Source organism: Coffea eugenioides, chromosome 8, assembly GCF_003713205.1.
Source record: "Coffea eugenioides isolate CCC68of chromosome 8, Ceug_1.0, whole genome shotgun sequence".
NCBI lineage: Eukaryota > Viridiplantae > Streptophyta > Magnoliopsida > Gentianales > Rubiaceae > Coffea > Coffea eugenioides.
In genome coordinates, this window is record NC_040042.1 from 19,858,990 (window position 1) to 19,873,963 (window position 14,974).

Genomic DNA, 14,974 nt, shown 5'->3' on the forward strand with positions numbered 1-14,974 from the left:
TCTTGCTTAACCGAACTAATGAACTGCATGCAAAGCTTAATCATCTTGTCTTAAGTTAGTTAAACACATAACCCAGTGAAAATCAAACACTTTCCAGCAAATCTCATTCTAAAATACCCATACAACTCCCAAAACAGCTTCATCGGCTAAGCTGGAAAAGTGTTTAGCAGTCCAGAAATTTTCTAATAAGTTTTCCAGTCATGCAACCGAAATTCCTAGCCATAAAGTTCACATGCAATACTAAGTAAGGAGCTTATCTATCAGGTTGATTCAAGATTAAGCTCAAATCATCACACCCAGCAAATTAAAACCAAAATTTCCAGCTCAAGCTCTCGGCAGAAAACATAACTAGCGCACAGAAATTTTCTTCTTTTCTTAATTATAAATCTGGCCGCCTGAACTCACATGCAAAGCTATAACTAGCTTAATCCACTCGGTTTTTGTTAGCTAATCATCGATTCATGCTCAGATGATGTCAGGGAAACAAGAATTAAAATTGCAACTCCTAATCTACTCTCGGCAGAACCAGATGCTACCAAGACAGATTTCAACATCCGAACATACAAATCCCACATGCAAGTACTTAAACACCATCATCAACCTCTAGAAAGCTAATCTAAAATAGAATCTACCTCAATTGGAAGCTCAGCTCACGCACAAAAACTCGGAAATTCTTCTTCCTCTCGGTTCTCACGCACGGCTGAAATTCTGATTTGCGTGGGCTGTGGCAGATGATGGAACTGGTGGTTGTTGCGGCTGGAAACTTGATTGCAGCTGGTAGAACAGAAGTGCAGAAGGGTGAAGCTCGCTCACAGCTTCTCTCTGTCTTACTTCAACTCACGGACGGAACCAGAAAAATTTTTACCGCTCGCGGATCCTTTTCTTCCCTCTCGGATGCATGGTTGCCGCTCTCTCTCTCTCGCACTTTCTGTCGATGGTCACAAGATAAGGGAGAATGGTGTGGGATAGTTGTGGTTGCTCGGTTTGAAACTTAGCTCATGCAACAAGAAACTGCAAATTTTTCTTTCTCGGCTCACTCTGGGTCGGCACAGGATTGCAGCCTGCCAGCTCCCTCTCTTGCTCAAGCTTGCACACGGAATGGAGGAAATGGTAACTCTCGGCCTTTTCACCAGCTCACGGACAGGGCAGGAACGAAATGGAATTGCAGCTCGCGGCTTCTTCCTTTGGTCGATACTCACGAGGAGCAGCTCTCACTTACTTGCTCTCGGATGTTACCATGAAGATGAGGTGCCGTTGTGGTTTTATATGTGAAGTGGAATGATGTTGTCGAGTGTTGGGGTTGCTGAAATGGGAAGCTAAGTCGCGGATGAGGGAAGTGGGGTGTGAGTGGAGTGGAGTGGAGTGCAGTCGGCAATAACAATGGAAGGTGCTAGGTTGAGAAGTGGAAAATGGAACCGGCAGAAATAGAATTGTGATTTTTTGATTTTTTTGATTTTTTTTTTTTTTTTTTGAAACAAACAAAATTGATAATAATAAAAAGAAATAACCAAAACAAAATAATTAACATTTGATGAAAAATAAACTAGAACAATAAAGTGCAATTTCCATTTCTTTTCCATTTCCCATTTTCATCGTTTTTCTCTTTTTTTTTCTTTTCTTTTTTTTTTCAAAATAACTTAACAAAAATAAACAAAATGCCAAAAGATTGAATTTAGAAGACATAAAACATATTTTGTGGGCAATTTTCTTCTTTTTTTCTTTTCTCTCCTCTTTTCTTTTCACTTTCTCATTTTCATTCATTTTCCAAGAGATTCTATGCTAACAGCTTAAAAATAAAAATAAAACTAGAAACTAAAACTAAAAATCGAATAAAACTAAAATGAAAAAATTAAAAATAAACAGCAAATGAAATTACACCAAAATTTGGTGTCTACAGTTTGCCCCTCTTTGTCTGAGTTTTGAAAAAACTTGAGACAAAGAAGTAGACACCAAATACTTACCTGTGTTATTCGGCTGCAATGGACGCTTCTGAAATGAGGATCGACCTCTTTAACATTTTTTTTTTTAAAATGGAATTGACCCAAACAGGAAATTAAAACGGGACTGACCCGAGCAGAAATTTAAAATTGGGACTGACTAGAGAAGGAAATTCAAATCATGGGACTGGCCCGAACAAGCTTTAATCGCGGGACTGACCCGAATGAGCTTTTGAATCGTGGGACTGACCCGAATGATTTTGATCGAGGGACTGACCCGAAAATGCTTTTGATCGAGGGACTGACCCGAATGAGCTTTTGATCGAGGGACTGACCCGAATGCTTTTGATCGAGGGACTGACCCGAAAATGTTTTTGATCGAGGGACTGACCCGAATGAGCTTTTGATCGAGAATGCTTTGATCGAGGACTGACCCGAAATGATGCTTTTGATCGAGGGACTGACCGAATGAGCTTTTGTATCGAGGGACTGAAACGAAAATGTTTTTTGATCGACTGACCCGAAAAGTTTTGATCGAGGGACTGACCCGAATGAGCTTTTGATCGACTGACCCGAAAATGTTTTTGATCGAGACTGACCGCCGAAAATGCTTTTTGATCGAGGGGACTGACCCGAAAATGTTTTTGATCATGGGACTGACCCGGATAAGCTCTTGATCGTGGGACTGACCCGAAAATGCTTTTGATCGTGGGACTGACCCGGAAATGCTTTTGATCATGGGACTGACCCGAAAAAACTCTTGATCATGGGACTGACCCGAAAATGCTTTTGATCCTGGGACTGACCCGAAAATGCTTCGACCATTGGTCTGAGGGATTAAACCCGAGCCTGCCGTGATAAAATTTGTGTTGATTTTTGATTGATGATCTTTTCCTTTGCTCTTCTTTTTGACTTTTGATAAACTTTCCAAAAAAATAATTTGCTCTAGTATGATGAATTTTTGCTATTTGAGTCCAGAGTTGATTCTGTATCGCCATGCTGTTGCATTTTTTGATGAAATTTGCTTGCGACATTTTCAATCTGCCTTTGTTCACCAGAGGACTCTTTCCGACACCGATTCCAGTGCGAGGTGTGCTTACTTTCATCTGTGTATGCAATTTCCTGCAAAAGAGAGAAAAAACAAAGAAATTGCCACCATCATTTGATCCGTTTTCCTTTGAGAATCGTGTAAACATGAGTCTTTCAAGGCCTTTATCAACTTTTGCTGCGGCAGTCGATTGAGTTGGATTTTTCACCCTAAGGCTTTTCCGATTTACAAACTGATCAGGTATGTGCTTTGCCATATTGCGAAGTCTGCGTAACTGACTTTGTTGAACCTTAACCCTTTTCAAGAGATGACTGAACCCAAGTATGCTTCGAATAAACCACGGGGATTGTTATTCACCAAAATTCAAAGATAAAGAATGAAGTATGCAAGAAAATTCACATGTCATGTAAGAATAAATATGCACAAGAATGCACACATAACCATTTGTGCTTAAATTCTACAAAAATGCCATGAATGCAAGTAATTTGGAAAAATGAGCTTCCTAAGAATGTATTTGCAAAAGAATGTTTTACAAAATGACACAGTTTTGGCCAACAAATGTCATATTCAATTCTCTGGACATCTTTGTTCTGGAATTCAAAATTGACAGAAGTATGACAAAAATGAGGAGAAATCCAAATGGATCAAACCACCAGTTGTTCCTCCTTGTGCTTGCTCATGCGGAAATCCTACCTTGGCGCCCTTTCGGGTTTTCACCAAGGTTGCCCCTACTCCTTTTCTTTTGTTTTGTTTTTGTTTTTGTTTTTCTCTTTTCCTTTTCTTTTCCTCCTTTTCTTTTGAGGTGCCCTTTCGGGTTTTCACCTAAAGACGCAAATGAAAGAGCTCAACCATGATCGACTCAGGAGTATGAGTTGAAGATTTCTGGCATCAGTAAAATGCACTTCCCTTAGAAGTTTAGGCGAAGGCATTATGGACATCACTTGTCAGTTGATTAGCAAACTTTCCAATAGAAATACTGCAAGTGACGAAAGCCAGGACTTTGGGCTTTTGTAATGGGGTCAGGTGGGGTATGTCAAGAAAAGTTAAGGCTTGAAAACAATTTGCTCTTATGAGAGGTGAAATAACCTGAGATTGCATCATTTGAAATCATCTTCAATTTCGAACGAAACTGAGGGAAATTTGCCCCAGTTCGATTGAATCCTCTCTCCTTGCATTTTCATTGCATTTTCCTCACTTTTTGCATTTTTCTTCAAAGCTAAATTTGCCCCAGTGTGGGGTTCTTTCTTTTCTCTTTTCCTCTTTTTCCTTTTTCCTTTTTTTTTCAAAATGAATTTGCCCCAGTATGGGGATTTTTCCTTTTCCCTCTCTGATAATCTCGTTTCAAAATGAATTTGCCCCAGTGTGGGGTTTGCAATTCTCAGGGGCTGCCAAACGAAAATTATTGTTCTGATAGCTCAAAAGGGATGACTAGGGATGAAATGTTTTGATTGGAAAGGAAGATGGCCTGACCTTTGCCTCGTCCCTTGCATGATTTCCAAAAGAAATTTGCATAATCAAAAATAAAAATTCTTACACATGTCTGAGTTGATAGGTTGAGAGACTGTTTGTCCGTCCATCTCTTCAAGGATAAGTGCTCCACTCGGTAGCACCTTTTTGAATGACAAATGGCCTTACCAGTTTAGGCCAAATTCGTCTTTGATTTCATCTTGCATTGGCAAATCTCGCTTTAACTCATTGTCCTTCTTCTCTAAAGGACCGGTGGCGGACCTTTTTGTTATGAATACAGGCCATACGACATTCAACTGCTTTTCATCCATCAAAATCAATCGTCGGTGACGCTGCTTTAACCAATCAGCTTAGAACTTGGCAGAGGAGGGATTTCTTGATGAAAGGCTTTCTTAACGAAAAGATTTTCAATGAAGAGCTTTCTTAATGAAGGGATTTTTCAATGAAGGATTTTTAATGAAGGGATTTTTGGCCTTCTCAAAGAAGGGATTTTTCAACGAAGGGATTTCTGACCTTCTCAAAGAAGGGATTTTTCAATGAAGGGATTTCTTAATGAAGGGATTTCTGACCTTCTCAAAGAAGGGATTTTTCAACGAATCAATGAAGGGATTTCTGACCTTCTCAAAGAAGGGATTTTTCAATGAAGGGTATTATCGGAATCCAGAACAGTGATATTCAAAGGGTCAAATAATTTCATCTTTGGCCATTTAAAAAAATTCAGGACAATAATCAAATAAACAAATTGTGCATTTAATGGAAAAACTAATCAAAGCGGAAACAAGACAAAAACTTAATTGCGAAAGATGTTTTCATGAAGCTATTCACATATGCAAGAAATGGTTTTTGTGAACTTTAGTAAATAACCCCTAGATTTACCGAAATTCCCTTCGAGAGGGAAGATACTCGGCCATCCAAATTGTGCAAAGCTCCTTCAGGATTTTCAAATTTCGTCGTTGGAGGTGGATGCCTCGAAGGTGTCCTGGTGTTCAGGAAAAGGATTTGTACTTATGATCGGCCCTTGTTCACCTCTTTTCCTTAGCACTATTTCTCCTGCTTCGATCATGTCTTGGACTTTGTGCTTAAGTGCCCTGCAATCGGCGGTTGAGTGGCCAGGTACTCCCGAATGATAGGCACAAATAGCATGTGGATTGTACCCAGCAGGCATGCCATGAAGGTAAGTTGGAGGGGGAATCACGCCTATTTTGTTGGCAACCTTCAATTGCTCATACATTTGGTCCAAAGGCCTGCCTAAGTTGGTGAAGGTTCGGGTACGGCTTTGATTGTAGGTTTCAGTGGGTCGGGGATAGTTGTAGGTGGGTCTATTTGGTGGGGGAAATCTTTGGTGGTAAGGAGGCCGAGGACGAGCTTGTTGAAAGCTTGGTTGAGATATTTGGAAAGGGGTTGTAGGCGGGTTGGCATAATTTGGGCGAGGTCGAGGATGAGTGATATTGGTGTGGTAAACAGGATGAGGATTTGAGTAGTAGGAGTAAGGGTTTGAGTAGGTAGGGTATTGTCGAGGTCTGGATCTTGGGACAGGGTTTTGATTCCAGGTGAAGGCAGTTTCCCCCTCTTTCTTTTTAAATTGCGGGTTCTTCTCACTAGTCCCCTGTCCTTGCAAAGCATCCAACTGGGATTTGAGGGTAGAGACATTAACAATCTTCCCAGCTTTCACGAAGTCATCGTACTCCTCAAGTTTATTGACAATGGCGGCGAACGAGCATCCAGTCATGCGGAAAATTTCTTCAAAATACGGGGGATCATGTGCTTTAATGAAAGTGTGTATGATTTCGTCCTCAGTCATCGGTGGCTCGACTTTTGCAGCTATTTTCCTCCACCTCTTGGCATAAGTCTTGTGATCCTCGGAGGGTTTTCTTTTTGTTCCTTCCAACGTGGTTCGTGTCGGAGCCAGCTCGCAGTTATACTCATATTGCCTTACAAAAGCATTGGACAAGTCAATCCAGGTTTTTACTTCTTCAGACTTCAAATTTGAGTACCAGTCGAGGGCATCCCCCTCCAGACTTTCCGGGAACAACCTTAGAGGCAGGTTCTCGTCGTCTACAGGCTTTCCCAACTTGTTAACAAATAGTCGGAGGTGTGTCTTGGGATTACCCGTCCCATCATACTTGTTAAATTTAGGGGTTTTGAACCCTTCAGGCAATTTCACATTGGGAAAAAGGCAAAGCTCATCGTAATCCAGGACTCCTTGCTTGTTCAACCCCTGACTCTTCCTCATAAACTCATCGAAACGATCAAGGCGTTTGAGCAGCTTTATATCAACGGGAGCAGAAGATTCCCCCATTTCTGCCTTGGTTTGAACAATATGGTCTGGTAGGAATGGCTCAGCAACAGGGTAATAAAAGGTATGTGGCTCAGGTGGTACATTTGAAGTGATTTGGGGTGGTGGACCTCGCGTGTGAGTAAGAAAAAATGAAGGATGAGGAGGGTAAGTGTATGGCAAATTTGTGGTGGGATAGGTGAAAGTTTCTTCGGGTGCAATAGGAAATGATGGAGTAACAGTGGCATGGGCCGAAGGTAGGACAAACGGCTCTTGCTCAGGCTGTCTGGCGGGTACAGGTTCGGGTTGAACTCCGCTGCTAATTAGCTCATCATTCAACTTCCTTTGGGCGGCCATCTCAGACGCCATCTCTCCAAACTTGGTAAGCATCTCAGTCAACTGAATCCCCAAACTTGCAGTCTCGGGTTGAGCGGTAGTAGCAGACCTATCTGACTGTTCCGGTTGTGAACTCATGTTTACACGACTCCTCTGGGCTTGACTACGGGATCGCGTTATGATGGGGCTTCGACGAGAAGCTATATTTAAATATTACCTGAGAATTTTGAAAGGAATTGTCTTTAGATTCAACCCTTGCTTAGTTATTCCAATAAAAATAAAGAAAAGGAAAAGAAAAAGGCAAGAGTTAGTAACTATCCAAAAAATTCGGATGCATGTCCTATTGGGGAGCCCTTTTTATGCCAAGGGTAGGCCTAGCATGAAAATGCAGTCCTCCAGAGCAGGCACTATACAATACCTGATGGATCCGATCGACTGATCGTGTGAGGAATGATTTGAAAAATTTGGCCACTTGGAGTGAGAAGAGACATTTGCCCTAAAACATGAGGACGAAGTCGGAACGGATTGCTTGCTTTGATCTACACATAAAATGATTTGTGAAAGGGATTGCCATGTCTCGATTAATTTATTCAATGAACCCTAAAGGGGAAAAAGCGAGTCAAATGGATAAAATTGGTGATTTATTCAAAATCGACCGATTTACCTAAAAATAGGTAAGCTGGATAACATTGACGATTTATTCAAAATTGATCGAATAGATAGACTTGGTCAACTGAATTGAATGAAATTGATGATCTCTTCAAAATCAACTTGATTTCGCCCTAAAATGGGTAAATTGGCCAAAGAGATGAAATGGAGTTAATGAAATCGGCCAAATCACCTTAAAAGGGTAAATTGGTCAAATGAATTGGATGAAATGAATTTATTCAAAAATGATTAGATTGAACTAAAATTGAATGAATTGACAAAAAATGGATTGGATAAAATGGATGATTTGTTCAAAAATCGATTGAGTTCTCTACCCATTGGGTAGTTTCAAAAAATCATTACAATGCCTTAGTCTATGAGCCTCCTAAAATCAAGATTTGGCCTCCATTGATTTATCGTCTCAATAGTGAAGAATTATTTGGGTTTCTTCAAATTAATGTCCTTTACGCAAGGGATTTTTACCAATTTTGATAAAGTGGCCAAAAGGTGATTATTAGACGCTCATATTCCAAAGATCGCTCTATGAAAATGATCGGATCCTACCTTACCTTGTGCACTACCCTTTTGGATGATACAAAAAATGTAAACGTGCAAGTCTCCTTGGATTAAGTATCCGAGACATATGGTGGCTTATTCCTAAACACGGGATCCCCTAAATGGCATTCCCTTCCTAGGGTGGATGCGTGATGCCAGTTTATTAAAAGCAGTAAGATATGCAATTTGAAATGAGACATGACCTAAGGAACCCTTTATCTGCCAGGGTAGGCCTAAAATGGTATGGCATTATTAATTTATGAACGAAATATACCACAATTTTTAAACATGCAATAGCCTATCTATAAGGGTATGTCCTAAAAGAAGGTCATGCCCGACCTCTTATTTCCTAACGTTTGTGAATGCAAAGGCAAGAGACAAGGAAAGTTAGTTCAACACATAATCACATAACACGTTGAACAATTAAATGATATAAAAAGTAGGAAAAGTAAATAAGGAAAAGGGTGAGATCCCTCCCCTCGTGAATGGTGTCCCTACTAGGGCAAGGCAGACTCTACCCTAGGTGAACTATATGGATGCATGCGGTTGGGGTTCACTAATGCATCTAGACTCGATAAGCTCAGGTCCCCAAGCCTTCAGACTCGTGGCCAAGGGTCATCAATCCCAAGGCCCTTTGTCGGTGGCTCGAGCGATTCCCCAAACACCGCTACGCACACGTCGTGTTACGGCTGCATGTTTGAGTGAATCTATAAAAAACCCTCAACCTTCAACTAAAAACTAAAGGCTATCAACCCAAAGTTTAAAGCGGAAGATTGAGTGACCCATTGGATCGTGCTACGCACACGTCGTGTCACGATCACACGTCCAAGTGGGTCTCCTAATCCTAATAGGGTGGAGTGGCGTGACAAGCCACTAAAAAGAAAATAAAGAGGGATGAATAATAAAGCGTATGCGCGTATGATAGTATACGTTTTGGAGGGGAGGGATCGAGAACCAACGCGTGGCTCTAAGGGTGACACACCCCCCCCAAAATGCAAATGCAAAGCGCGAGATAAAGCAAGTACAATCATACATCCAATCATCCAATCATACATACGTGAGTGAGGGAGTAGTTTGATATGCGCGTACGTGGCAAAAAGTCCTAGAAAGGGAAAATGCAATCCTAATATCCAAATGCTATACAAAAAAAAGGGTAGAAAAAAGGAAAAGAATGGCTAAATCAAATGCTTGGACCCACTTAGGAAGTCCCCAGTGGAGTCGCCAACTGTCGCGCCCCACTTTTTGGAAAAAATAAAATAATTTTTTTTTGTTTTTTTGAATTTTATTGATTTGGGAAAAATGAATTTTGTTGATAAAAAACAAAAATGGGTCTAAATGGGACTTTTGAAAATGCGACGATTTGACCCAAGAAAAAATAGTTCAAAAAGGGTTTTTTATATGAAAAATGGAGTCGCCACTTGGTATAGAGTTAGGGTGTACCAAGTCACCCAAAAAGTGAATTTTTAAAGGGAAAAAAGTAAAAAAACCCTTTTGAACGACTCCTAGTCCACGCAAACAAAGAAAAAGGTTCGGGAGTCACATTTGACGAAGGGGAAGGCAAGGATAAAAATCCAAGGCACCCCTTCGACCTAGCCAAGGCTAGTTGCGTGATTTAACCCTTATTTTCCTAATTTTTCCTACCCAAAGTATGTATTTGCAATTTGGACAAAGACTAATGAATGAGAAATGCAATCCTAAATTCTATGATGTCTCTCGTGAGGTTTTTGGTCCCAAACCACATGAATTGTGGCGGCCAATAAAGGGAAACCTCATAGAGGTCGATTGATGCAAATGGTGACTCAAGTGCAAGTGTGCAAGTGTATGAAAAGATTCATGTATGAAATAATGTAAAAAAACAAAGTGTTTGTGTGCGAATGTGTAAAGAAAGTGCATGTGTGAATTTGTATGAAAATCAAAGTGCTTGTGTGTGCAAATGAATGAAAATAGAATAGTACATATATAAGTGAAACTTGAATTTCATTTGTGAAGTAAAGTAAATAAATGATAAAGATGTAGTGAAAAATATGGATTGCGAAATGTAAGAAAAATGTGATAAAAAGAGTATGGAAGTGATAAAAATGAAAGTATGACCCTAGGGGAATACAACAAGTCGGGTACGGGGGTTGACTTCTAACTTTTCGACTTCGATTTTCCCTTTGATTAGAAGGCGAAACTAGCGTGCTAAGGCTATCGAGTAGCCACACTCGCTCGTTTCCCTTATCGGAAGGGGATTTTCAAGCAAATGAACCCTAACTAGCATGAGATGCAAGTCCTAAAGTGAAGGGGAAGGGGTTTGAGGAACATGCCAAATGGTAAACTAAGGAAATGCATGATATGTGGTGATCATGCACTTAATGAAAAAGGAAAGAAAAAAAGAACCTATTGGGTCTAGCATTGGACTAGCCCATTCTATGAATTCCGACCAGCGTTGGACTAGTGGAAACGATAAAAAAGCCACAACTAGCGTTGGACTAGTGTGGTGACGTACATTCATCCATTCCATTCATCTATACTACAAAAAGCGAGTAGACATGCGATTCACTTATAAACACGTAGCACATAACACTTAGCATGCTTGACTAGATGCAAAATCCTAATAAAGCGTTTAACATATAACACATAGGCATGCAACCATTACATTTGCTAATTAAAACAAAAGGGAAAGGGAAAATGGACCAAATTACTTGCTATGCCCTATCTATTACAAGCCAAGAGGTGTACACATACCCCATAATGAATAATTTAAATAAAAGTAAAAGTAAATGAAATAAATGCAAGGAATTAAGAAAGCAAAGTAGACATGCATATTCACGTAACACGTAGGAGCACGTAAGAGAGAAGTAAAGAGGATAAAAGAAAGTTATACCTTCCCCTAATGGTAAGCAAATGAAGGAAAATGGCTTCAAAATAATAAAGGGGTCAAGGCATCAATTTAAAAGTAAAGTATAAGCAAAAACATCAAAAACCACCTAATTGCAACTTGAATGAGCTCAAAAGCAAGGAAGGGGGCCAAGTCATGACTCAAATTGCAATTATTTTAGAACCCAATTGTAAGCTACTAGAACATAGTTGGGCCTTAGTAATATGCGGAGGAACATGGGGGACTGATTTGCAATTTTTTTGAAACTTTTTACATGCCAAATTCATGCAACAAAGAAAACAACGTAAACAAGTTTCTGCAATAAACTTTCGGCAGCTTCCTCTTGTAAACTTCATGCCAGATTTTAAACAAATTAACTAACTAACACCAACTCTCAAACACCCTTGACAACTGAACATTTTTGTTAACTCAATCCCTTCATAAACAACCAACCCTTAAAATGAAATGAAAGATCAAATGATGAACCATATTGCGGCAGAAAATAGAACTTGCTGGAAATTTTTATTTCCCAAAAACGCAGGTTCCCATCTAAATGCCCAATTTTGATCTAAACTTTGTTCCCCAGACACCAAAATAGAAAACTAAGCAACCAAAATAAGAACTTCCGCATCTAAAAAGGCTAAAAACTTAACAGGATATCACGCCACATTCTGAAAGAAAAACATGCAAACATTTGATATTCAAAATCTGCTACAACTAAAGGAGAAGTCTGCTGCAGCTTCATTTACAAATGGGCTCTAGACAGCCTTAAGTATAACCATTTCATTTGTCCAAACTCTGGATTAAGCAATCAAAACAAATAAAACTCACATCCAGCAAGCAAAACATAGAAGGAAATTATATAAAACACTTATGGAACTTTTAGGCAAGATGGAAAAAGATTGCTGTAATTTTATTGATTCACTTTGAGTTGAGCGCATATGATATAGCAAGGGTGAAATATCTTGAAGACTTTGCTGGACAGCCTCAATAATAGCCTTTGGTATATAAAAATCCTCCAAACACACACTAAACCCCTCGGAATACAGATTTTCCATCAACAAGAGTGTCAAAAAATTGAAGAATCTTAACACCTCCTTAGGACCTTTTGAGAAGAAAATAGATGTAATAACATCAATAAAAGTAGACTGCAATAGATCCTTATTAAAATCAAGTTTGACCAATTCGCTACTGTGAGTCAAGTATCTTTCTCCACTACACTCACAGGAAGCAGGTAATGCAGTCTGGCCGAATTGATAAAAAATGCAGCAGAATTTCGGGCGTGAACTTTGCAGCTCAAATATTTTAGATGTTTAAACACTCAAACTCAACACCCAACCTTCCATTTCCTCTCTTCAAAACACAATTAACATGCAGCTGAAGTACAAACTCAGAAAGCAGCCATGGAAAGAAACAGTAAGAAGAAAAATGCAGCAATTTTCTTGTTCATTTTTATTTCTTGCTTAACCGAACTAATGAACTGCATGCAAAGCTTAATCATCTTGTCTTAAGTTAGTTAAACACATAACCCAGTGAAAATCAAACACTTTCCAGCAAATCTCATTCTAAAATACCCATACAACTCCCAAAACAGCTTCATCGGCTAAGCTGGAAAAGTGTTTAGCAGTCCAGAAATTTTCTAATAAGTTTTCCAGTCATGCAACCGAAATTCCTAGCCATAAAGTTCACATGCAATACTAAGTAAGGAGCTTATCTATCAGGTTGATTCAAGATTAAGCTCAAATCATCACACCCAGCAAATTAAAACCAAAATTTCCAGCTCAAGCTCTCGGCAGAAAACATAACTAGCGCACAGAAATTTTCTTCTTTTCTTAATTATAAATCTGGCCGCCTGAACTCACATGCAAAGCTATAACTAGCTTAATCCACTCGGTTTTTGTTAGCTAATCATCGATTCATGCTCAGATGATGTCAGGGAAACAAGAATTAAAATTGCAACTCCTAATCTACTCTCGGCAGAACCAGATGCTACCAAGACAGATTTCAACATCCGAACATACAAATCCCACATGCAAGTACTTAAACACCATCATCAACCTCTAGAAAGCTAATCTAAAATAGAATCTACCTCAATTGGAAGCTCAGCTCACGCACAAAAACTCGGAAATTCTTCTTCCTCTCGGTTCTCACGCACGGCTGAAATTCTGATTTGCGTGGGCTGTGGCAGATGATGGAACTGGTGGTTGTTGCGGCTGGAAACTTGATTGCAGCTGGTAGAACAGAAGTGCAGAAGGGTGAAGCTCGCTCACAGCTTCTCTCTGTCTTACTTCAACTCACGGACGGAACCAGAAAAATTTTTACCGCTCGCGGATCCTTTTCTTCCCTCTCGGATGCACGGTTGCCGCTCTCTCTCTCTCGCACTTTCTGTCGATGGTCACAAGATAAGGGAGAATGGTGTGGGATAGTTGTGGTTGCTCGGTTTGAAACTTAGCTCATGCAACAAGAAACTGCAAATTTTTCTTTCTCGGCTCACTCTGGGTCGGCACAGGATTGCAGCCTGCCAGCTCCCTCTCTTGCTCAAGCTTGCACACGGAATGGAGGAAATGGTAACTCTCGGCCTTTTCACCAGCTCACGGATAGGGCAGGAACGAAATGGAATTGCAGCTCGCGGCTTCTTCCTTTGGTCGATACTCACGAGGAGCAGCTCTCACTTACTTGCTCTCGGATGCTACAATGAAGATGAGGTGCCGTTGTTGGTTTGATATGTGAAGTGGAATCATGTTGTCCAGTGTTGGGGTTTGCTGAAATGGGAAGCTAAGTCGCGGATGAGGGAAGTGGGGTGTGTGAGTGGAGTGGTGTGTTCAGTCGGCACTTGGAATGGAAGGTGCTGGAATGTGAAGTGGAAGTGGAACCGGCAGAAGTGAAGTTGTGATTTCTTTGATTTTTTGATTTTTTTTTTTTTTTTTTTTTTTTTTTGAAACAAACAAAATTGATAATAATAAAAAGAAATAACCAAAACAAAATAATTAACATTTGATGAAAAATAAACTAGAACAATAAAGTGCAAATTTCCATTTCTTTTTCCATTTCCCATTTTCATCGTTTTTCTCTTTTTTTCTTTTTTCTTTTTTTTTTCAAAATAACTTAACAAAAATAAACAAAATGCCAAAAGATTGAATTTAGAAGACATAAAACATATTTTGTGGGCAATTTTCTTCTTTTTTTTCTTTTCTCTCCTCTTTTCTTTTCACTTTCTCATTTTCATTCATTTTCCAAGAGATTCTATGCTAACAGCTTAAAAATAAAAATAAAACTAGAAACTAAAACTAAAAATCGAATAAAACTAAAATGAAAAAATTAAAAATAAACAGCAAATGAAATTACACCAAAATTTGGTGTCTACAGTTTGCCCCTCTTTGTCTGAGTTTTGAAAAAACTTGAGACAAAGAAGTAGACACCAAATACTTACCTGCGTTATTCGGCTGCAATGGACGCTTCTGAAATGAGGATCGACCTCTTTAACATTTTTTTTTTTAAAATGGAATTGACCCAAACAGGAAATTAAAACGGGACTGACCCGAGCAGAAATTTAAAATTGGGACTGACTAGAGAAGGAAATTCAAATCATGGGACTGGCCCGAACAAGCTTTAATCGCGGGACTGACCCGAATGAGCTTTTGAATCGTGGGACTGACCCGAATGAGCTTTTGATCGAGGGACTGACCCGAAAATGCTTTTGATCGAGGGACTGACCCGAAAATGTTTTTGATCGAGGGACTGACCCGAATGAGCTTTTGATCGAGGGACTGACCCGAAAATGCTTTTGATCGATGGACTGACCCGAATGAGCTTTTGATCGAGGGACTGACCCGAAAATGCTTTTGATC